General features: G+C 43.9%; 1 protein-coding gene across 4 annotated transcripts in view; it reads right to left on the reverse strand.

Annotated features, from left to right (window-relative positions):
* The window catches only part of SORCS2 (sortilin related VPS10 domain containing receptor 2), a 1,193,773-nt gene that overhangs the window by 1,007,644 nt on the left and 163,205 nt on the right, over window positions 1-22,924 (reverse strand). The gene's annotated exons all lie outside the window — the stretch shown is intronic.

The following is a 22,924-nucleotide window of genomic DNA, read 5'->3' on the forward strand; positions in this document are numbered from 1 at the left end:
ACTGCATAGAGGTGATGAGGCTTTGTTTCTCTTGACTCTGTTACTTCTCAATAGGTGCCACTTGCTTAAATACTTTTTCTGATTTCCCCTTCCATACGGTGGTAGTGTTTACTGCTGCCGCTAATGAAAAATCCCTAGGAGATCTTTAATGTTGGAGCAGTGTCTACCAATCAATCCATCAATCGATGATATATATTGAGCAATTAGTCCACGCATAGGACTTTTTTTTAATGACATCTGTTAAGCGTTTATGATGTGTTGGACACTATACTAAGCAATGGGGTTGTTGTTGTCTCATGCTGTTAAGTCATGTCCGATCCAAAGCGACGCCATGGATACATTCATTCATTCATTCATTCATTCAATCAATCAATCAATCAAATCAATCAATCAATCGTATTTATTGAGCGCTTACTATGTGCAGAGCACTGTACTAAGCGCTTGGGAAGTACAAATTGGCAACACATAGAGACAGTCCCTACCCAACAGTGGGCTCACAGTCTAAAAGGGGGAGACAGAGAACAGAACCAAACATACCAACAAAATAAAATAAATAGCATAGAAATGTACAAGGAAAATAAATAAATAAATAAATAGAGTAATAAATATGTACAAACATATATACATATATACAGGTGCTGTGGGGAAGGGAAGGAGGTAAGATGGGGGGATGGAGAGGGGGACGAGGGGGAGAGGAAGGAAGGGGCTCAGTCTGGGAAGGCCTCCTGGAGGCTCGTATTTATTGAGCACTTACTGTGTGCAGCGCACTGTACTTAGCGCTTGGAAAGTATAAGCTGGCAACATATACAGACGGTCCCTACCCAACAATGGGCTCATTGTCTAGAAATAATAATGGCATTTATTAAGCGTTTACTATGTGCAAAGCACTGTTCTAAGTGCTGGGGAGGTTCAAACGTGATCGGGATGTCCCACTGGGGGCTCACAGTCTTAATCCCCATTTTGCAGATGAGGTAACTGAGGGACAGAGAAGTGAAGTGACATGTCTAAAGTCACATAGCTGACAATTGGCGGAGCCGGGATTTGAACCCATGACCTCTGACTCCAAAGCCCACACTCTTTCCACTGAGCCACGTTGCTTCTCTTGATACATCTCTCCCAGAACGCCCCACCTCCATCTGCAATCATTCTGGGAGTGTATCCATAGCGTTTTCTAGGGAAAAATCCGAAAGTGGCTTACCATTGCCGCCTTCCACACAGTTAACCTGAGTCTCCGCCCTCGACTCTCTCCCGTGCCACTGGTGCCCAGCATGGGGGGTAGATAAGAGGTAATTCAGTTGGCCACAGTCCCTAGCCCACATCGGGCTCAAAGTTTTAATCCCCATTCTACAGATGAGGTAACTGAGGCACAGAGAAGTGAAATGACTTACTACTCAAGGCCCACAGCGGACAAGTGGCAGAACCAGGATTAGAATCCATTACCTTCTGATTCCCAGGCCCGGGCTCTACCCAAATGTTTACAGATATGTCCACATTGTTGCCCAAAGAAGTGAAAGCGAATCCAAATTCCCATTAACAATAGTCATACTATAATAATATTGATGTTTACTGACTTCTAAGATAGAACAGCTGCTGCCATCTTTTTCAGCCCCATTTCTACAGGAAATGTTGATCTTCTGGAACAAAATGATACTCCCAGAAGCTCTGAGATTTGTGGTAAATGTGATTTATGAGAAGGGGTGGTGTTTGTTTGTCTCTTGTTTCTTTGGATAAAGCCTGTTCAGCTTAGTTTCAATTAAACCCATCTTCTTTTGGAAGCAGGTATTTCATCTGAAGCAGTGTGGCTCAGTAGAAAAAGCCCAGGCTTTGGAGTCAGAGGTCATGGGTTCAAATCCTGACTCCACCAATGGTCAGCTGTGTGACTTTGGGCAAGTCACTTCACTTCTCTGGGCTCAGTTACCTCATCTGTAAAATGGGGATGAAGACTGTGAGCCCCGCCGTGGGACAACCTGATCACCTTGTAACCTCCCCAGCGCTTAGAACAGTGCTTGGCCCATAGTAAGCACTTATCAAATGCCATCATTATTATTATTATTTATTATTATTATCTGTTGCAAATCAGTTTGGAGCTGACAGTGATACCATTTGGGATGACATTGAGGGATTATTAAGGGTTAATGACAGGGTGACAAGCTAAATTTTATCTCTCGTGGTGAAATCTATACAGGAGGTTAAATAATAATAATAATGGTATTTGTTAAGTGCTTACTCTGTGCCAAGCATCTCAAGAAATACTGATCATCTGAGCAAGGGTTGCCCCATTGATTCCAAACTCTGGGGCTCCACCACTGAGGATTATCCTCTGCACTAAAGGCTCTTTAATAATAAGGATAATAATAACAATAATAATAATGGTATTTGTTAAGCTCTTACTATGTGTCAAGAGCACTGTTCTGAGCACTGGAGAAGATACAAGCTAATCAGTTGGACACAGTCCCTGTCAAACATGGGGCTCACAGTCTTAATCTCCATTTTACAGATGAGGTAACTGAGGCACAGAAAAGTGAAGTGACTTGCCCAGGGTCACACAGCGGGCATGTGGCAGAGCCGGTCCTTCTGTCCCAGGCCCGTGCTCTTTCCACTAGACCATGCTGCTTCGCATCTCCTCTTTGCAGGGAGTTGCTCTTGGGCAATCAATCAATAGTAATTATGGCCAGGGAAACTGGCCCCAGGATAAAGCTTTCTGTTAATAGGCCAGAAATTGTCTGTTGATTGGTTTCACGGTTTAGAAGAATTTTCAGGGAAGATTAAAGGGGAAATGTAGAAAGTAAACAGCATTGGATTTCACTGTTTTCTTGTGGTAATTTTGTTGTTAGAGACAATTAAACGTTCATTTTTACTGTAAACCATCTCTCGGAAGGAAGGGGAAAATCAAATAAGGTTTTTGCAACACAGAAGCTTGGTTTTCCATTTCCAGCTATAGAAAGTACCGAGCAGTTCATTTTTAATGTACTAAAACAGCCTAATTGGTAATATAATGGCCTAAGTATGAGCAATGTGGAAAGCCAAAATTTAATTTCCATGTTTCTTTGTTTCTTAGAAGAGAAAAACCTAATTAATGGAATTTTCCCCTGAAACCTAACAATACAAAGAAAGAAGGATCAATGAGGTAAGCTTCTTTAGCATGAAGACTCCAGGATAAGACTCTAATCATGGCTCTGCCATATGTCTCCTGTGTGACCTTGGGCAAATCACTTCAATTCTCTGGGTTTCAGCTACCTTGTCGGTAAAAATGGGGATTGAAACCATAAGCCCCATGTGGAACAGGGACCGTATCCAACCTAACTGACTTGTATCTACTCCAGTGCTTAGAACAGTGCTTGGCACAGGGTAAGCAATTAACAAGTACCCACTCAAACCCTGTCCTCACATTCACTTATATAATAATAATAATAATAATAACAATGGCATTTATTAAGCACTTACTACGTGCAAAGCACTGTTCTAAGCAGTGGGGAGGTTACAAGGTGATCAGGCTGTCCCACGGGGGGCTCACAGTCTTAATCCCCATTTTACAGATGAGGTAACTGAGGCCCAGAGATAAGTGACTTGCCCAAAGTCACAGAGCTGACAATTGGTGGAGCCGGGATTTGAACCCATGACCTCTGACTCCAAAGCCTGCGCTCTTTTATATATATATATATAATACACATGTATATATATGCATATATCAATATTCTATTTATCTATTTTGATGCTATTGATGCCTCTGTACTTGTTTTGTCTTGTTGTCTGTCTCCCAACTTCTAGACTATGAGCCCATTGTTGGGTAGGGATTGTCTCTGTTGCCGAATTGTACTTTCCAAGCACTTAGAACAGTGCTCTGCACACAGTAAGTGCTCAATAAATACAATAATAAATGAATTCACTTTCCCATCACTCTCCCCCTTCTAGACTGTGAGCCCACTACTGGGCAGGGACCGTCTCCATATGTTGCCAATTTGTACTTCCCAAGCACTTAGTACAGTGCTCTGCACACAGTAAGCGCTCAATAAATACGATTGAATGAATGAGTGAATGTTGTTGGCACCGCTACCCTTCCTGTCTCACAAGTCCATATCCTTGGCATTATTCTTGACTCCACTCTCTCATTCCACCCACCTATTCAAGCCATCACTGAATCCTGGCAGTTTTTCCCTCACAACATGGACAAAATCCACCCTTTTCTCTCCATCCAAACTGCTACCATGATAATGCAAGCACTTATCCTATCCTGCCTTGGTTATTGGACCAACCTCCCTGCCTCCTGTCTCTTTCATTCATTCATTCAATCATATTTATTGAGCACTTACTGTGTGCAGAGCACTGTACTAAGCGCTTGGGAAGTACAAGTTGGCAACATATAGAGATGGTCCCTACCCAATAACGGGCTCACAGTCTAGAAGGGGGAGACAGACAACAAAACAAAACATGTGGACAGGTGTCAAGTCATCAGAATAAACAGAAGTAAAGCTAGATGCACATCATTAACAAAATAAATAGAATAGTAAATACATACAAGTAAAATAAATAGAGTATTAAATCTGTACAAACAAATATACAGGTGCTGTGGGGAGGGGAAGGAGGTAGGGCGGGGGGATGGAGCCCACTGTTGGGTAGGGACTGTCTCTATATGTTGCCAACTTGTACTTCCCAAGTGCTTAGTACAGTGTTCTGCACACAGTAAGCGCTCAATAAATACGATTTATTGATTGATTGATGGGGAGGAGGAGACCATTCCAGTCCATACTCCTTCTGCTACCCAAATAATTTTCCTTCAAAAATGTTCAGACCACCTTTCCTCATTCCTCAAGAAACTCCAGTGGTAGCCCATCCACCTTCTCATCAAACAAAAACTCCTCACCATTGGCTTTAAAGCACGTAATCCCCTGCCCTTTCCTACCTCACCTCACTGCTCTCCTTCTTCCACCCAGACCAGACATTTCGTACCTCTTATGCTAACCTTCTCACTGTCTCTCAATCTCATCTATCTCCCCGCCAACCTCTCGCCCACCTCCTACCTCTGGCCTGAAATGCCCTCCCTCCTCATATCAGACAGATAATTGGTCTCCCCAATTCAAAACCGTTATTGAAGGCCTATCTCCTCCAGGAAAACGTTCCTGACTAAGCCCTCCTCTCCTCTTCTCCACTTCCTTCTGCACAACTTTTCCTTGCTCCTTCGTTCATCCTCCCTCCCATCCCCACAGCACATATGTATATATCTGAAATTTATTTACCTATTTATTTATATTAATGTATTTCTCCCCCTCTAGACTGTGAGCTTGTTGCGGGCAGGATTGTGTCTGTCGTTATATTGTACTCTCCCGAGCACTTGGTACAGTGCTTTGTACACAGTATGCTCTGAATAAATACGATTCAATGAATGAATGAAGTACCGTTATTATTATTAATAATAATGTCAGATAGAGGAAACAGCAGAGTATAAGGATATGAACCATAAGGGGCTGCGGGTGAGGAGAGTATCAAAGTGTTTAAGGAATAACATACTTTCCCTTGGATTTGCACTGTGAGCTTGTTGCGGGTAGGAATGTGTCTGTTGTTATATTATACTCTCCCGAGCACTTGGTACAGTGCTTTGTACACCATATGCTCTGAATAAATACAATTGAATGAATGAATGAAGTACCGTTATTATTATTAATAATAATGTCAGATAGAGGAAACAGCAGAGTATAAGGATATGAACCATAAGGGGCTGCGGGTGAGGAGAGTATCAAAGTGTTTAAGGAATAACTCATACTTGCCCTTGGATTTGCACTGTGAGCTTGTTGCGGGTACGAATTTGTCTGTTGTTATATTGTACTCTCCCGAGCACTTGGCACAGTGCTTTGTACACAGTATGCGCTGAATAAATATGATTGAATGAATGAATGAAGTACCATTATCATTAGTAGTAATAATAATGTCAGATGGAACAGCAGAGTATAAGGATATGAACCATAACGGGCTGCGGATGAGAAGAGTATCAAAGTGTTTAAGGAATAACTCATCCTTGCCCTTGGATTTGCACTCTTTATTCACCCCATTCTCAGCCCCACAGCACTTAGGTAAATATCGGTAATTTATTTCTTTATATTAATGTCCATCTCCCCCTGTAGACTGTCGGCTCACTGTAACCAGAGAACAAGTCTACCAACTCCATTATAGTCTACTCTCCCAAGCACTTAGTACAGTGCTCTGCACACAGTAAGTGCTCAATACATATGATCAATTGATCGAGTACAGACCCAAATGCATAAGTGATACAGAAGGGAAGGCAAATAGCGGGGGAAATGAGAGGCTAGTCGGCAAAGACTTCTTGGAGGCAATATGGTTTTAATCTGGCTTTGAAGATGGGGCAGCATGGCTCAGGGGAAAGAGCCCGGGCTTTGGAGTCAGAGGTCATGGGTTCAAATCCCGGCTCTGCCAACTGTCAGTTGTGTGACTTTGGGCAAGTCACTTAACTTCTCTGGGCCTCAGTTATCTCATCTGTAAAATGGGGGTGAAGACTGTGAGCCCCCCCGTGGGACACCCTGATCACCTTGTAACCTCCCTAGCATTTAGAACAGTGCTTTGCACATAGTAAGCTCTTAATAAATGCCATTATTATTATTATGGGGGGAGTTGTAGTCTGATAACTATTTAGCAGCATGGCTCAGTGGAAAGAGCCCGGGCTTTGGAGTCAGAGGTCATGGGTTCAAATCCCAGCTCCGCCACTTGTCAGCTGTGTGACTTTGGGCAAATCACTTAACTTCTCTGTGCCTCAGTTACCTCATCTGTAAAATGGGGATTAAGACTGTGAGCCCCACGTGGGACAACCTGATCACCTTGTATCCCACCCCAGCGCTTAGAACAGTGCTTTGCACATAGTAAGCGCTTAATGCCATTATTATTATTCTTATTATTATTATTTGGGGGAGAAAGTTCTAGGAAGGAGAAGGATGGGAGCAAAGGAGAGGCAAGATAACGGCAGAATAAGTCGGTTGGTGCTATAGGAGTGTGGGGACTGGATTGTAGAAGCAGAGGATTGATGATGCAAGAGAGAGACAAAAATGATTGCTGACTTCCCAGCCTCCTGTATTCATTCATTCAATCATATTTATTGAGCGCTTACTGAGTGCAGAGCACTGTACTAAACTCTTGGGAAGTACAAGTCAGCAACATATAGAGACGGTCCCTATCCAACAACGGGCTCACAGTCCTGTATCTCCCGGAACACTTGAACCTGTCCCTAAATGAAAATGCAGAGTGAAAACTGCCTACAAAATAATAATAATTATGGCATTTGTTAGGTGCTTACTATGTGCCAGGCACTGTACCGAGCACTGGGGTGGTTACAAGCAAATCGGGATGAACACAGTCCCTGCCCCACATAGAGCTCACAGTCTCCATTCCCATTTTACAGAAGAGGTAAGTGAGGCATAGACAAGCGAAGTGGCCTGCCCAAGGCCACTCAGCAGACCAGTGGTGGAGCTGGGATTTGGAACCCATGACCTTCTGATTCCCAGGCCTGTAGTGGATAAACATCCACTACACCATGCTGCTCCTCAAAACAAATACGGCTCATACCTGGAATGCTGCAAACATTACTTACCCACCTCATACTATGCAAATATTTTCCGCATTATACAGAGATGAGAGAATTAGAACTGAACCGACAAATGTGACTTGATTTACAAAAACTCCTCCAAAAGTTTAAAGTGGAGAACACCAGGTGGGAATTAAAAGCAGCTCCTCTAGTTGGTGCCTAATGAAAACTCTCGATTGCATTTTACTGTGACTGGATGGTGAGTCCCAGCTTTGAGGTGCTTCCAAATAACAGAGGCAGAAACAGATTCTCCCAGGGCACTTAAGCAAACAATAAATATGATTGATTGATTGAGGGAGGGAGCTTGGCTTAGTAGAAACAGTCAGGAGTCAGCGGTCATGGGTTCTAATCCCGGTTCCACCACTTGTCAGCTGTGTGACTTTGGGTGAGTCACTTTGCTTCTCTGTGCCTCAGTTACCTCATCTGTAAAATGGGGATTAAGACTGTGAGCCCCACGGGGGACAACACTGGTTGTCCCACCTTGTATCCCCCCCCCCCGCCCAATGCTTAGAACAGTGCTCTGCACATAGTAAGCATTTAACAAAAACCAACATTATCATTAGTAGTAGTAGTAATAATAATAATAATGGCATTTGTTAAGCGCTTACTATGTGCAGAGCACTGTTCTAAGTGCTGGGGGGGGCGGTTACAAGGTGATCAAGTTGTCCCACGTGGGGCTCACAGTCTTAATCCCCATTTTACAGATGAGGCAACTGAGGCTCAGAGAAGTTAAGCGACTTGCCCAATGTCACACAGCAGACATGTGGGGGAGTCGGGATTCAAACCCATGACCTCTGACTCCAAAGCCCGGGCTCTTTCCACTAAGCCACACTGCTCCTCTAGTAGTAGGGAAGGAGCATGGCCTAGTTGATAAAGCCTGGGTCTAAGAGTCAAAAGGACCTGGGTTCTAATCCCGGGCCTGCCACCTGTCTGCTGTGTGACCTTGGGCAAGTCACTTCACTTTCCAGTTCCCTCATCTGTAAAATGGGGAATAAGAGTGTGAGTCCCAAGTTAATCAACCTTGATTAACTTGTATCTGCTCCAGTGCTTACAGCAGTGCTTGGCGCATAGTAAGCATTTAACATGTATTATTATTATTATTAATAAGAAAAACCTCAAATTGACCAGAACAACGTTCTAGGTTTATTATCAAAATGCAGTGTTGCCTAGTGGAAAGAGCAGGCAAACAGGAACCGAAGACCAGATTCTAGTTGACATTCTCTCACCAGCACGCTATGAGACCTTAGGTGGGTCCCTTAATCTCTCTGAGCCTCAGTTTCCTCATCTCTATAATGGAGATTATTATTATTACGGTATTTGTTAAAGGCTTACCATGTGCCAAGCACTGTTCTAAACACCGGGGCAGATACAAGGTAATCAGGTTGTCGCATGCAGGGCTCAAATTCTTAATCCTCATTTTACAGATGAGGTAACTGAGGCACTGAGAAGTTAAGTGACTTCCCCAAGGTCACAAAGCAGATGGGTGGCGGATCCGGGATTAGAACCCATGACCTTCTGATTCCCAAGCCCATGCTCTTTCCACTAAGCCACACTGCTTCTTATGCACCCCATGTAAGACAGATAAGACTCATTGGATCGCACTCTCCCAAGCGCTTAGTACAGTGCTCTGCACACAGTAAGTGCTTAATAAATACAATTGAATTATCTCGTTTCTGCCCTAGCTCTTAGCACAGACCTTGACACAAAGAAAGCACCTAACAAACAGCATTTTCTTTTACCAATCAATCAACGGTACTTTTTGAGCTCTTACTCTCTACAGAGCACTGTACTAAGCACTTGGGAGAATACAACAGAGTTGGTAGACAGGTTTCCTGTCCACCAGGAGTTTACAGTCTAGAGAATTGAAGAGAAATGAAACTTATGAGCTGCAAGAAAGAATTTTTTGCTCTGCAATCATTCAATAAGCAAGAAAGATTTCTGGATGTAAACACGAGAATACCTTAGGCCCTTCAATTTTCCTTCTTTTATGATGTCAATTGTTATTTTATTTTCTAATACAGGTACGCAACCGCGAACCAAGAGAAATGGCCAATGCGCCAATAGTCTCACTGATGTCCTGAATCAATAAGTGCTCGTGACAGGCTCAGAACAACCTCAAGCCATGGAAGATCGCAAGGTACACCTAGACGATTTTATTTCCCCCATTTCTTAGATTGGTTTTGGCATTACAGTCGTAATATTTTATATCACTTTTTTTCAAAGTTTTCTGACACACGACACGTTCCCGCCGTCTGTCCCTTTCTAAATTGGACTGACTTGTGGAGTTTGCTTGAATTCTTTTTAAGTATCATTCTATTTGACAGCCTGTCAGTGTTTCCATTCGAAACTCCGTTACTGAGGGCTTTAGGACTCACCTGAGCCATATTTCTCTGGGCAGAAATCTGCTTTTAAATGGACTGGGCTGAATGTAACTTTTAATATATATTTTGCATGGGTAATATATATATATATGTGTGTGTGTATATATGAAGATATAAAATCTACATATATTAGAATGAGGAAACTGGGACCTATTTAATTTTAGGGACTCACTATTTTACAACAAACAGTCTGAATCTTTCCCTTTGTAACTTCCATCTCAGTTGAAGAGAGTATTTTCCTGCTGCAACAGGATGGAGTTATCCAGAGAGCCAAATCGCCTTGGGCATTTCTTCTCTTTTCTGTGCTTGCCATAAACAGCAGCCCCCTCCCCTTTTGGAGACAAAATGATTCACAAAATGTTACGCCTTTGGAAGTAGAGGTGGGACTCCACTCTCCCCATCTCCACATAATGATGATGGTATTTGTTAAGCACTTACTGTGTGCCAAGCACTGTTCTAAGCGCTCTCCGAAGGGCTCTCAGCTTCATTCATTCATTCATTCAATGAATGAGAAGCAGCGCGGCTCAGTGGAAAGAGCCCGGGCTTTGGAGTCAGAGGTCATGGGTTCAAATCCCAGCTGTGTGACTTTGGGCAAGTCGCTTCACTTTTCTGGGCCACAGTTACCTCATCTGTAAAATGGGGATTAAGACTGTGAGCCCCCCGGGGGACAACCTGATCACCTTGTAACCTCCCCAGCGCTTAGAACAGTGCTTTGTACATAGTAAGCACGTAATAAATGCCATCATTATTATTATTATTATTATTATTCAATCATATTTATTGAGTGCTTACTTTGTGCAGAGCACCATACTAAGCCCTTGGAAAGTACAATTGAGTAACTGTCTTCCAAAGATGATACTCAGGTGAATTCTGCCAAGCAGGCAGAGAAGCTGAAAGTATCCAGGGCGTGAAGGATGTTTGAGCCTGCTCATCTGTGAGTCATGTAGTCCGGGAAAACATCTTCCCACCCCATTTTGAATGTCCAGGAGACTGATGGGCCCTGAGCTTCGGGGACGGTGGCCTTTCGATCTGTCGAGTGACTACCGGTTGACGTCAGACTCTGAGTCGAACCTCGTCCCCGGCCAAATAGGAGAACCAACATTGACGGTTATCTTGTCTGCTGTGAGACCCTGGGCAAGTCATTTCACTTGTCTGTGCCTCGATTCCCTCATCTGCAAAATGGGGATGGAGACTGTGAGCCTCATGTGAGAAACATGTGGCGAAGTGGATAGAGCACAGGTCTAGGAGTCAGAAGGACCTGGGTTACTAATAATAATAATAATAATGGTATGATGCCAAGCTATGGCAAACTATGTGCCAAGCACCGTTCTAAGAGCTGGGGTAGATACAAGGTAATCAGGTTATAATAATAATAATGATGGTATTTATTGAGCGCTTACTATGTGCAAAGCACTGTTCTAAGGCTGGGGAGGTTACAAGGTGATCAGGTTGTCCCACGGAGGGCTCACAGTCTTAATCCCCATTTTACAGATGAGGTAAATGAGGCCCAGAGTCACACAGATGACAATTGGCGGAACGGGATTTGAACCCACGACCTCTGACTCCAAAGCCCAGGCTCTTTCCACTGAGCCACGCCGCTTCCCATAATCTCACGTGGGGCTCACAGTCTTAATCCCCATTTTACAGATGAGGTAACCAAGGCCCAGAGAAGTAAAGTGACTTGCCCAAAGTCATAAGGCAGACAAGCGGCAGACAGTCCTTTAGACTGTGAGCCCACTGCTGGGTAGGGACTGTCTCTATATGTTGCCAACTTGTACTTCCCAAGCGCTTAGTACAGTGCTCTGCACACAGTAAGCGCTCAATAAATACGACTGATGATGATGATGAAGTGGCAGAGTTGGGATTAGAACCCACAGTCTCTGACTCCCAAACCCGGGCTCTTTCCACGAAGCCTAATCCTGGATCCACTATTTATATGCTGTGAGCCCCTGGGTAAGTCTCTTAACTTCTCTGGGCCTCAATTACAGATGAGGAGATGAGAAATGGAGATGAAAACCATGAGCCCCAAGTGGGACAGGGACTTTGTCCGGCCTGATTAACTCGTAGTCACCCCAGCGTTTGTTACAGGTACCTAGTAAGCACTTAATAGTGCTTACTAGTTACTAGTTACTAGTTACTAGTGCTTAGTTTGCCCTCCCTCTGCCCATCCACCAAGCTAGCTCTCTTCCTCCCTTCAAGGCCCTACTGAGAGCTCACCTCCTCCAGGAGGCCTTCCCAGACTGAGCCCCTTCCTTCCTCTCCCCTCGTCCCCCTCATCTTACCTCCTTCCCTTCCCCACGGCACCTGTATATATGTATATATGCTTGTACATATTTATTACTCTATTTATTTATTTATCTTACTTGTACATATCTATTCTATTTATTTTATTTTGTTAGTATGTGTGGTTTTGTTCTCTGTCTCCCCCTTCTAGACTGTTAGACCGCTGTTGGGTAGGGACTGTCTCTATGTGTTGCCGACTTGTACTTCCCAAGCGCTTAGTCCAGTGCTCTGCACACAGTAAGCGCTCAATAAATACGATTGATTGATTGATTGATTCATAAATATCATTTAAAAAAGAAACTCGGTGTTTGTGAACTAGAGAACAAGGAAGTTGCTCAGAGTGTGAAGGGGGAGCTCTATTGTTGGATGGTGCTCCGGGTCTCAGGATTCCACAATCATTAAAGAATCAAAGGAGGTTTTGTCTAGAATGGGGATGTACTGGCTGAATGCCACCTTCATCTCTGCTGGTCTACAACTGCCCGGCTCCTCAACTTTGCATGAACCCTGGCACTTCCCGGCCCGGCCTGGCCCTGCTGGGCCCACGCTAGTTCTTGTGGCCTGGGGACCAGCACCGCTTTCCCATGGCCTACCGGTGGTACTTACTGAGCGCTTACTGTGCGCAATACTAAGTGCTTGGGAGAGTATAACGCAACAACAAAACAGATGCATTTCCTGTCCACAACGAAGTTACAATCTAGAGGGGTAAAGAGCTGGAAAGATCACAGGCCTGGGAATCAGAAGACCTGAGTTTTGAATCTCGGTTCTGCCCCTTGTCAGCTGTGTGACCTTGGGTCGGTCATTTCACTTCTCTGGACCTCGGTTTCTTCATCTGTAAAATGGGGATTCAATGCCTGTTCCCCATCCTATTTAGATTGTGAGCCCCAGGTGGGATGGGGAATGTGTGTTGTATCTACCCCAGCACTTTGGACTGTGCTTGGCAGATAGAGTGCTTAACAAATACCATAACAATAATAATATTTACCCAAAGCTTCCACCTTATGGTCAGCAGTGTCCTGTCCTATTTTTTTCCCCTCCTTTCTTCATCCTGTAGTTCTCCTTGTGTGGAAGCATCCTGCCTGTCTCTCCCACTGGGCTATAAGTTCCTGGTGGGCAAGGAATAATAATAATAATAATAATAATAATAATAATAATAATAATAATAATAATAATGGTATTTTTAAGCACTTACTATGTGCCATGCACTGTACTAAGCACTGGGGTGGATACAGGCCAATGGAGTTGGACACAGTCCCTGTCCCACATGGGGTTCACAGTCTCAATCCCCATTTTACAGATTAAGGAATTGAGGCCCAGAGAAGTGAAGTGACTTGCCCAAGATCACACAGCAGACAAGTGCTTTGCACACAGTTAAGTGCTTAATAAATAATAATAATAATAATAATGGCATTTATTAAGCACTTACTATGTGCAAAGCACTGTTCTAAATGCTGGGGAGGTTACAAAGTGATCTGGTTGTCCCACAGGGAGCTCACAATTTTAACCCCCATTTTACAGATGAGGGAACTGAGGCCCAGAGAAGTGAAGTGAATTGCCCAAAGTCACACAGCTGACAATTGGCAGAGCTGGGATTTGAACCCATGACCTCTGACTCCAAAGCCCATGCTCTTTCCACTGAGCCATGCTTAAATATTCTCAAATATGACTGAATGAAATACGATGGAATGAAAGTGGTGGAGCTGGGCTTAGAACCCATGACCCTCTGACTCCTGGGCCTGTGCTTTATCCACTAAATATTTTTGACTCCTATTGTACTTTCCCAAGTGCTTAGGAGAGTGCAGAGCACTTGGGAACCTCTCCAATATCACTTGTACTCCTATTCATCATTCTTGATCCTATTTATTGAGTGCTTACCATGTGCCAAGCACTGTACTAAGCACTTGGGAAAGTCCAGTACAACAATAAACAGACACATTCCCTGCCCACAATGAAATTACAATCTAGAGGAAGGGAGACAGACATTAATAGAAATAAATAAATGTCAGATATGGACATAAGTGGTGAGGGGCTGGGTGGGGGGGATGAATAAAGGGAGCAAGTTGGGGTGACTCAGAGGGAGTGGGAGAAGAGGGAAGGGGGGCGTTTAGTCTGGGAAGACCTATTCCAACTGGTCTGATATCCTGGACTATTCCAACTACTCCAACTGGTCCCTTCTTGGATAGTTCTCCCTATTTGGGAGAGTGTCACATGTAATAATGATGGTATTTGTTAAGCGCTTACTATGTGCCAGGCACCGTGCTAAGCACTGGAGGAGATAAAAGCAAATCGAGTTGGACACAGTCCGTGTCCCGTGTAGGGCTCACAGTCTCAATCCCCACTTTACAGATGAAATAACTGAGGCATTTCATGGCTCCCCCAAGGTCACACAGCAGACAAGAGGTAGAGCCGGGATTATTTATAATGGCATTTATTAAGTGCTTACTACGTGCAAAGCACTGTTCTAAGCGCTGATTAGAACCTATGACCTTCTCACTCCCAAGCCTGGGCTCAATCCACTATGCCATGCTGCTTTTCATTCATTCACTCAATTGTATTTATTGAGCGCTTACTGTGTGCAGAGCACTGTACTAAGCGCTTGGGAAGTACAAGTTGGCAACATATAGAGACGGTCCCTACCCAACAGTGGGCTCACAGTCTAGAAGGATGAAGCGTACGGGTGAACAAATGCATCACTTTCCTCCCTAGTGGAAAAAACACAGAACTAAGAGTCAAGAGACCTGGATTCTAATTGCAGCTCTGCGACAGACCTTCTATGTGACCTTGGATAAGTCACTTCATCTCTATAGACCTCGGTTTCCTCACCTGTATAATGGGGATGAGGTAGATTGAAGCCCCACTTGAGATGGGGGATATGACCAATCTTATGACCTTGTATTTGTTATGGTATTTATGGTCTTTGTTAATTGCTTATTATGTGCCAAGCACTGTACAAAGCGCTGGGGTAGATGCAAGCTAATCAGATTGGACACAGTCCCTGTCTCATATGGGACTCACGCTCAATCCCATTTTACAGATGAGATAACTGAATCCCAGAGAAGTTAAGTGACTTGCCCAAGGTCACACAGCAGACAAGTGGCAGAGCTGGGATTAGAACTCCAGGTCCTCTGACTCCTAGATCTGTCCTCTTTTCAGGGAAGCAGCATGGCATAGTGGATAGAGCCTGGGCCCGGCAATCAATCAATCAATCAATCAATCAATCGTATTTATTGAGCGCTTACTGTGTGCAGAGCACTGTACTAAGCGCTTGGGAAGTACAAGTTGGCAACATATAGAGAGAGTCCCTACCCAACAGTGGGCTCACAGTCTAAAAGGGGGAGACGGAGAACAAAACCAAACATACTAACAAAATAAAATAAATAGAATAGATATGTACAAGTAAAATAAACAAATAAACAGATAGAGTAATAAATATGTACATATATATATATATATATATATATATATATATATATATATATATACATACTGGCAGAAGGTCATGAGTTCTAGTCCTGACCTTGGGTAAGTCATTTCACTTCTCTTTGCCTCAGTTCCCTCATCTGTAAAATGAGGATTAAGACTGTGATCTGCATATAGGACAGCAACCGTATCCAACCCAAAGTGCTCAAATCTACCCCAGCACTTAGTACAGTGCCTGGCACACAGTAAGCACTCAACAAATTCCAGTATTATTATTATTATTTCCACTAGGCCTTTCTGCTTCTCCATTTACTTCGTGTATACTAAGGATATATTACTTAGGATATAGAACGCATTAATATCAGCATATCCCTCTGAAGACACTGGCTGGAATGAATGCAAAATAACCGATGTTTTCTGAACCCTCATCGGAAACATCCTTCAGATTGTCTGTCATGCGATCCAGCTGGCAAAGGAGCAAATTGTATTCCCATCCTTAGCACTTAGGCATATTTATTTATACGGCTGGTTACTGATTCGGCTACTTCATCCTGACACACTTGTATTACAATTTGTTAGGTCCTTGCTATTCCTCTCACGCCTCGGATTTGTAAATATTTACAAATTTATTTATTCTTTCATCACCTCTCGTTCTCCCAGAAAGATTCCCTCAAAGCTCCACTGAGTTCAATCCAAGGTGCACAGTTAATATGTGCATTGTGGAAGAGTTGGTTGCGTGTGCTGTGAGTATTTCTATATTAGTGCAGAGAAGCAGTTTGGCATATTCATTTATTCATTCAATCATATTTATTGAGCATTTACTTTGTGCAAAGCAGAGGAAAGAGCACAGGTTTGGGAGCCAGAAGTCATGGGTTCTAATCTCCGCTCTGCCACTTGTCCACTGTGTGATCTTGGGGAAGTCACTCCACTTCTCTGGGCCTCAGTGACCTCATCTGGAAACTGGGGATTAAGTCTGTGAGCCCCATGCAGGACAACCTGATTACCTTGTATCTACCCCAGCACTTAGAACAGTGCTCAGCACATAGTAAGCACTTAACAAATGCTATTATTGTGGCTCAGTGGAAAGAGCACGGGCTTTGGAGTCGGAGGTCATGCCCTCCCTCCCCACATCCACCAAGTTAGCTCTCTTCCTCCCTTCAAGGCCCTACTGAGAGATCACCTCCTCCAGGAAGCCTTCCCAGACTGAGCCCCCTCCTTCCTCTCCCCGTCGTCCCCCTCTCCATCCCCACCATCTTACCTCCTTTCCTTCCCCACAGCACCTGTATATATGTATATATGTTTGTACATATTTATTACTCTTTTTATTTATTTATTTTACTTGTCCATATCTATTCTATTTATTTTATTTTGTTAGTATGTTTGGTTTTGTTCTCTGTCTCGGCCTTTTAAACTGTGAGCCCACTGTTGGGTAGGGACTGTCTCTATATGTTGCCAACTTGTACTTCCCAAGCTCTTAGTACAGTGCTCTGCACACAGTAAGCGCTCAATAAATACGATTGATTGATTGATTAAGTGACTTGTCCAAGGTCACACAGCAGACACGTGACGGAATTGGGATTCAAACCCATGACCTCTGACTCCAAAGCCTGTGCTTTGCACATGGTAAGTGCTTAACAAATACCATCATTATTATTATAAAGATGATGGTCTGATTGACTGATGACTGGGTGACCTTGGGTAAGTCCCTTAACTTCTCTGAGCTTCAGTTTCCTCATGTGGAACTTTCCAGACTTGAAGCACACCAACTATGCATGAAGCATCGCCCCGTCCTCAATTACTGCCTAATCCAATTCCCTAACTCCAAACGGGAAGCACAGGTGGGCTGCATTTTAGGTCCCGAGCCTGGTCCACTCGGTATGGTTGTACATATTTATTACTCTATTTATTTATTTATTTTACTTGTACATTTCTATCCTATTTTATTTTGTTGGTATGTTTGGTTCTGTTCTCTGTCTCCCCCTTTTAGACTGTGAGCCCACTGTTGGGTAGGGACTGTCTCTATGTGTTGCCAATTTGTACTTCCCAAGCGCTTAGTACAGTGCTCTGCACATAGTAAGCGCTCAATAAATACGATTGATTGATTGATTGATTGATTGGTCCAGGCCACCTGGGCCCATTTGAGCTGCCTGGTGTCAGCAGCCACTTTCCCCCACCACGACTATGGGATCCGTGCTGACGGCCAGGCAAATCGGATTTAGGAGACAAAGTACTTAGTGCGGTGCTAAGCGCTTAGTACAGTGCTTTGCACACAGTCAGCACTCAATAAATACAACTAAATGAAAGGCCCCCTTCATAGCTCTAAGGCCTCCCAATACAGACCTGCCAACTTTTCATTTTGAGTATGGGACTATGGATGAAGAGAATCAATCACATTTATTGAGCACTTACTGTGTGCAGACCACTGTACTAAGCGCTTGGGAAGTACAAGTTGGCAACATATAGAGACGGTCCCTACCCAACAGTGGGCTCACAGTCTAGAAGAGAAGGAAGCAGTGTGGGCTGGTGGAAAGAACACAGACCTCGGAGTCAGGAGAACTGATTTATAATCCCAGCTTGCCTGTTGAGTGACTTGTTTGACTTCTCTGTACCTCCATTTTCTCCTCTAAAATGGGGGTAAAGAGAAGCAGCGTGGCTCAGTGGAAAGAACCCGGGTTTAGGAGTCAGAGATCATGGGTTCAAATCCCAGCTCTGCCACTAGTCAGCTGTGTGACTTTGGGCAAGTCGCTTAACTTCTCTGTGCCTCAGTGACCTCGGCTGTTAAATGGGGCTTAAGACTATGAGCCCCACGTGGGACAACCTGATTACCTGGTATCCTCCCCAGCGCTTAGAACAGTGCTTTGCACATAGTAAGCGCTTAGCAAATCCTATCATTATTATTAAAATACCTGTTAATAATAATTATAATGATGGTATTTGCCAAGCGCTGTTCTAAAGGCTGGGGTAATAATAATAATAATGATGGAATTTGTTAAGCACTTACTATGTGCCAAGAACTGTTCTAAGTGCTGGGGGGGATACAGGGTAATCAGGTTGTCCCACATGGGGCTCACAATCTTAATCCCCATTTTCCAGGTGAGGTAACTGAGGCCCAAAAAAGTGAAGTGACTTGCCCAAAGTCACACAGCTAACAAGTGGCGGAGCAGGGATAAGAACTTATGACTTCTGACTCCCAAGCCTGTGCTCTTGCCATTAAGCCACGCTGCTTCTCCAATAATAATAATAATAATGGTACTTGTTAAGAACTTACTATATGCCAAGCACTGTTCTAAGAACTAGGGAAGATACAAGTTAATAATAATAATTTGTTATTTGTTAGCACTTACTATGTGTCCGGCACTATACAAAGCATTGGGGTGGATACAAGCATATCCCTGACAAGCAGTCCCTGTCCCATGTGGGGCTCACAATCTTAATCCCCATTTTCCAGATGAGGGAACTGAGACCCAGAGAAGTGAAGTAACTTGCCCAAAGTCACACAGCAGACAAGTGGCGGAGTCAAGATGCACTACAAATAGTAAGTGTTCAATAAATACGATCGACTGATTACCCGTCTGGGTTGGGACTCACCATTCATCCATTCAGTCGTATTTATTGAGCACTTACTGTGTGCCGAGCACTGTACTAAGCACTTGGGAAGTACAAATCAGCAACATATAGAGACGGTTCCTACCCAACAGCGGGCTCACAGTCTAGATGGGGGAGACAGACAACAAAACAAAAAAAAAATACTTGCCTTCCTCTCCCAACTCCCAAACATTTTACCGGCTGGAGATTTTCTTTCCGAGCAGCTCAGAATGACCTTGACGTTTGGATTCACATTAGGAGCAGTGGGTTGAGCTGAGCCTCCGGGCCTGAGGGGTCAGATGGGATGCTCAGCTAACCGTCCCTTCCTCCCCTGACCACGCTGGACTCCCTGAGCGTCTTGGCAGGAGGAAAGGGTGAAAAGCTGGCCTGATCCCAAACACACCTGATTTCCAAACGAGAAGCAGAAGGCAGGGCGTGTTGCAGGGAAAAGAGAATCTTGCCTGCATATCATTTCCTTAGCTTATTGCGGGGAAAACATTTTCAGTAAGAAGAATTGGGGTTAACCCTCTTCCATTCAATCAATCATTCATTCATTCAATCATATTTATTGAGCGCTTACTGTGTGCAGAGCACTGTACTAAGCACTTGAAAATAATGACATTTGTTAAGGGCTTACTATGTGCAATGCACTTTTCTAACTGCTAGGATACAAGGTGATGAGGTTGTCCCACGTGGAGCTCACAGTCTTAATCCCCATTTTACATATGAGGTAACTGAGGCCCAGAGAAGTTAAGTGACTTGCCCAAAGTCACACAGCTGACAATTGGCAGAGCCGGGATTTGAACCCATAACCTCTGACTCCCAAGCCCAGGCTCTTTTCACTGAGCCACGCTGCTTCTCCATTCATTCAATCATATTTATTGAGTGCTTGCTGTGTGCAGAACACTGGACTAAGCACTTGGGAGAGGACAATTCAACAATAAACAGACATTTTCCCTGCCTGTAACGAGCTTCTAGTCTAGAGGGAGAGACAGACAATAGAAATCAATAAATTACATATATACACCTAAGTGCTGTGGGGCTGGGAGGTGAGGATGAATGAAGGGAGCGAGTCAGGGTGATGCAGAAGGGAGAGGAAGAAGAAGAAAGGAGGGCTTAGGGAAGGTCTCTTGGAGGAGATATGCCTTCAATAAGGTTCTGAAGGGGGTGAGAGTCATTGTCATTAGAGAAGCAGCGTGGCTCAGTGGAAAAGAGCCTGGGTTTTGGAGTCAGAGGTCATGGTTTCAAATCCCGGCTCTGCCAATTGTCAGCTGTGTGACTTTGGCCAAGTCACTTCACTTATCTGGGCCTCAGTTCCCTCATCTGTAAAATGGGGATGAAGACTGTGAGCCCCCCGTGGGACAACCTGATCAGCTTGTAACCTCCCCAGCACTTAGAACAGTGCTTTGCACGTAGTAAGTGCTTAATAAATGCCATTATTATTATTATTATTATTGTTATTATTATTATTGTCTGTGGGATTTGAGGAGGGAGGGCATTCCGGCATTCCGGAGGAGGGAGCGCTTAATAAATGCCATTATTATTATTATTATTATTATTATTATTATTATTATTATTATTCCGGGCCAGAGGCAGGAATGTGGGTGAGAGATCAACTTCCATCTTTTCCACCAGTACCTCAAGAGAAGATCTCCCGCCTCCATCTCGAAATCCACCCCATCCACCTGCGTCTCCGACCCGTCTCTTTGCACCTTAACAAAACACTTGCCCCCTCCCTGACAGACATCTTTAACTGTTCACTCTCCAATGGCTTCTTTCCCACTGCTTTCAAAACTGCCTGTCTCCCCTGTCCTAAAAAAATCCTCCTTTGACCCCATGGCTCCCTCCAGTTATCACCCCATCTCCCTCCTACCATTCCTCTAAACTGTAAGCTCGTGGTACGCAGAGAATGTGCCTGTTATTGTTGTACTGTCCTCCCCAAGTACTTAGTATAGTGCTCCACACACACACAGAGCGCGCAGTAAATGCGACTGAATGAATTCCTCTCCAAACTCCTTGAGCGAGTTGTCCATACACACTGCTTCAACTTTCCTCCAATTCTCTCCTTGACCCCCTCCAGTTTGGTTTGCATCCCCTTCACTCCATCGAATCCTTGCTCCGCCACACGTCTGCTGTGTGATCTTGGGCAAGTCACTTAACTTCTCGGAGCCTCAGTTACCTCATCTGTAAAATGGGGATGATGACTGTGAGCCCCATGAGGGACAACCTGATCACCTTGTATCCCCCCAGTGCTTAGAACAGTGCTTTGCACATAGCGCTTAACAAATGCCACTATTATTATTGTTATGGAAACTGCCCTCTCAAAGGGCACCAATGATTTCCTTTTTGCCACCAATAGCCTTTACTCAATAATAAGACTTCAAGACTGTGAGCCCATTGTTGGGTAGGGCCCATCTTTATATGTTGCCGACTTGTACTTCCCAGGCGCTTAGTACAGTGCTCTGCACACAGTAAGTGCTCAATAAATATGATTGAATGAATGAATGAATAATAACAATAGTAATAATAATAATGCATTCATTCATTCAATCGTATTGATTGAGCGCTTACTGTGTGCAGAGCACTGTACTAAGCACTTGGGAAGTACAAGTTGGCAACATATAGAGACTGTACCTACCCAACAACAGGCTCACAGTCTAGAAGGGGAAGACAGACAGCAAAACAAAACATGTGGACAGGTGTTATGTCGTCAGAACAAATAGAATTAAAGCTAAATGCACATCATTAACAAAATAAACAGAATAGCAAATATGTACAAGTAAAATAAATAGAGTAATAAATATGTACGAACATATATACAGGTGCTGTGGGGAGGGGAAGGAGGTAGGGCGGGGGGATGGGGAGGAGGAGAGGAAAAGGGGGGCTCAGTCTGGGACCAATAAATGCAATTATAATGTGATTATAATATACATGTGATTACAATAATAATAGTTGTGGTATTTGTTAAGTGTTTATTATGTCCCTGGCACTGTACTAAGCGCTGGGTAGAAACAAGCATATCAGGTAGAACCCAATCCCTGTCCTACATGGGGCTTGTAATCTAAATCTCCATTTTACAAATGAGGAAACTGAGGCCCAGAGAAGTGACTTGTCCATCCTAATACTCTTTGACCTCTTAGTTGCCTTCACAGTTTTGACAACCCCTTCTTCTGGAAACATTATCCACACAGCTCTGCACACAGTAAGTGCTCAATAAATGCTATTGATTTGATTGATCTTTAGTTAAAGGAGTACAGATTTGAAAAAAAATCAGGCCATAGGTGTTGATGAAGCAGTTTTGTTTTGTTTTTTAATCCCATGACCCCTTGCAGGGAAAATGGCCACTAACCCAAATCGCTTTCCAATCCAAAAAAGGCTGGGCTGGGAATTTTCAGGGCTCAATTGTCAAAGGATAGACAAAGGATAGTTGTCAAAGAATAGCGGATAGGGACCGGGCCTGAGAGTCAGAAGGCTCTGGGTTCAAATTCTGGCTCCTTTATGTGTCTGCTGTGTGACCTCGGGCAAGTCACTTCACTTCTCTGGGCTTCAGTTACCTCCAAAATGACAACTTTGTACCTTCCCCAGTACTTAGTACAGTGCCTGGCACAAATACCACGTTGAAAAAAAGAAGGGATCTGGAAGGCTTTTTCCCTTTGCCTTCTTTATTCCAAAT

The sequence above is a fragment of the Tachyglossus aculeatus genome, chromosome 4, assembly GCF_015852505.1.
Source record: "Tachyglossus aculeatus isolate mTacAcu1 chromosome 4, mTacAcu1.pri, whole genome shotgun sequence".
NCBI classification, from domain to species: domain Eukaryota; kingdom Metazoa; phylum Chordata; class Mammalia; order Monotremata; family Tachyglossidae; genus Tachyglossus; species Tachyglossus aculeatus.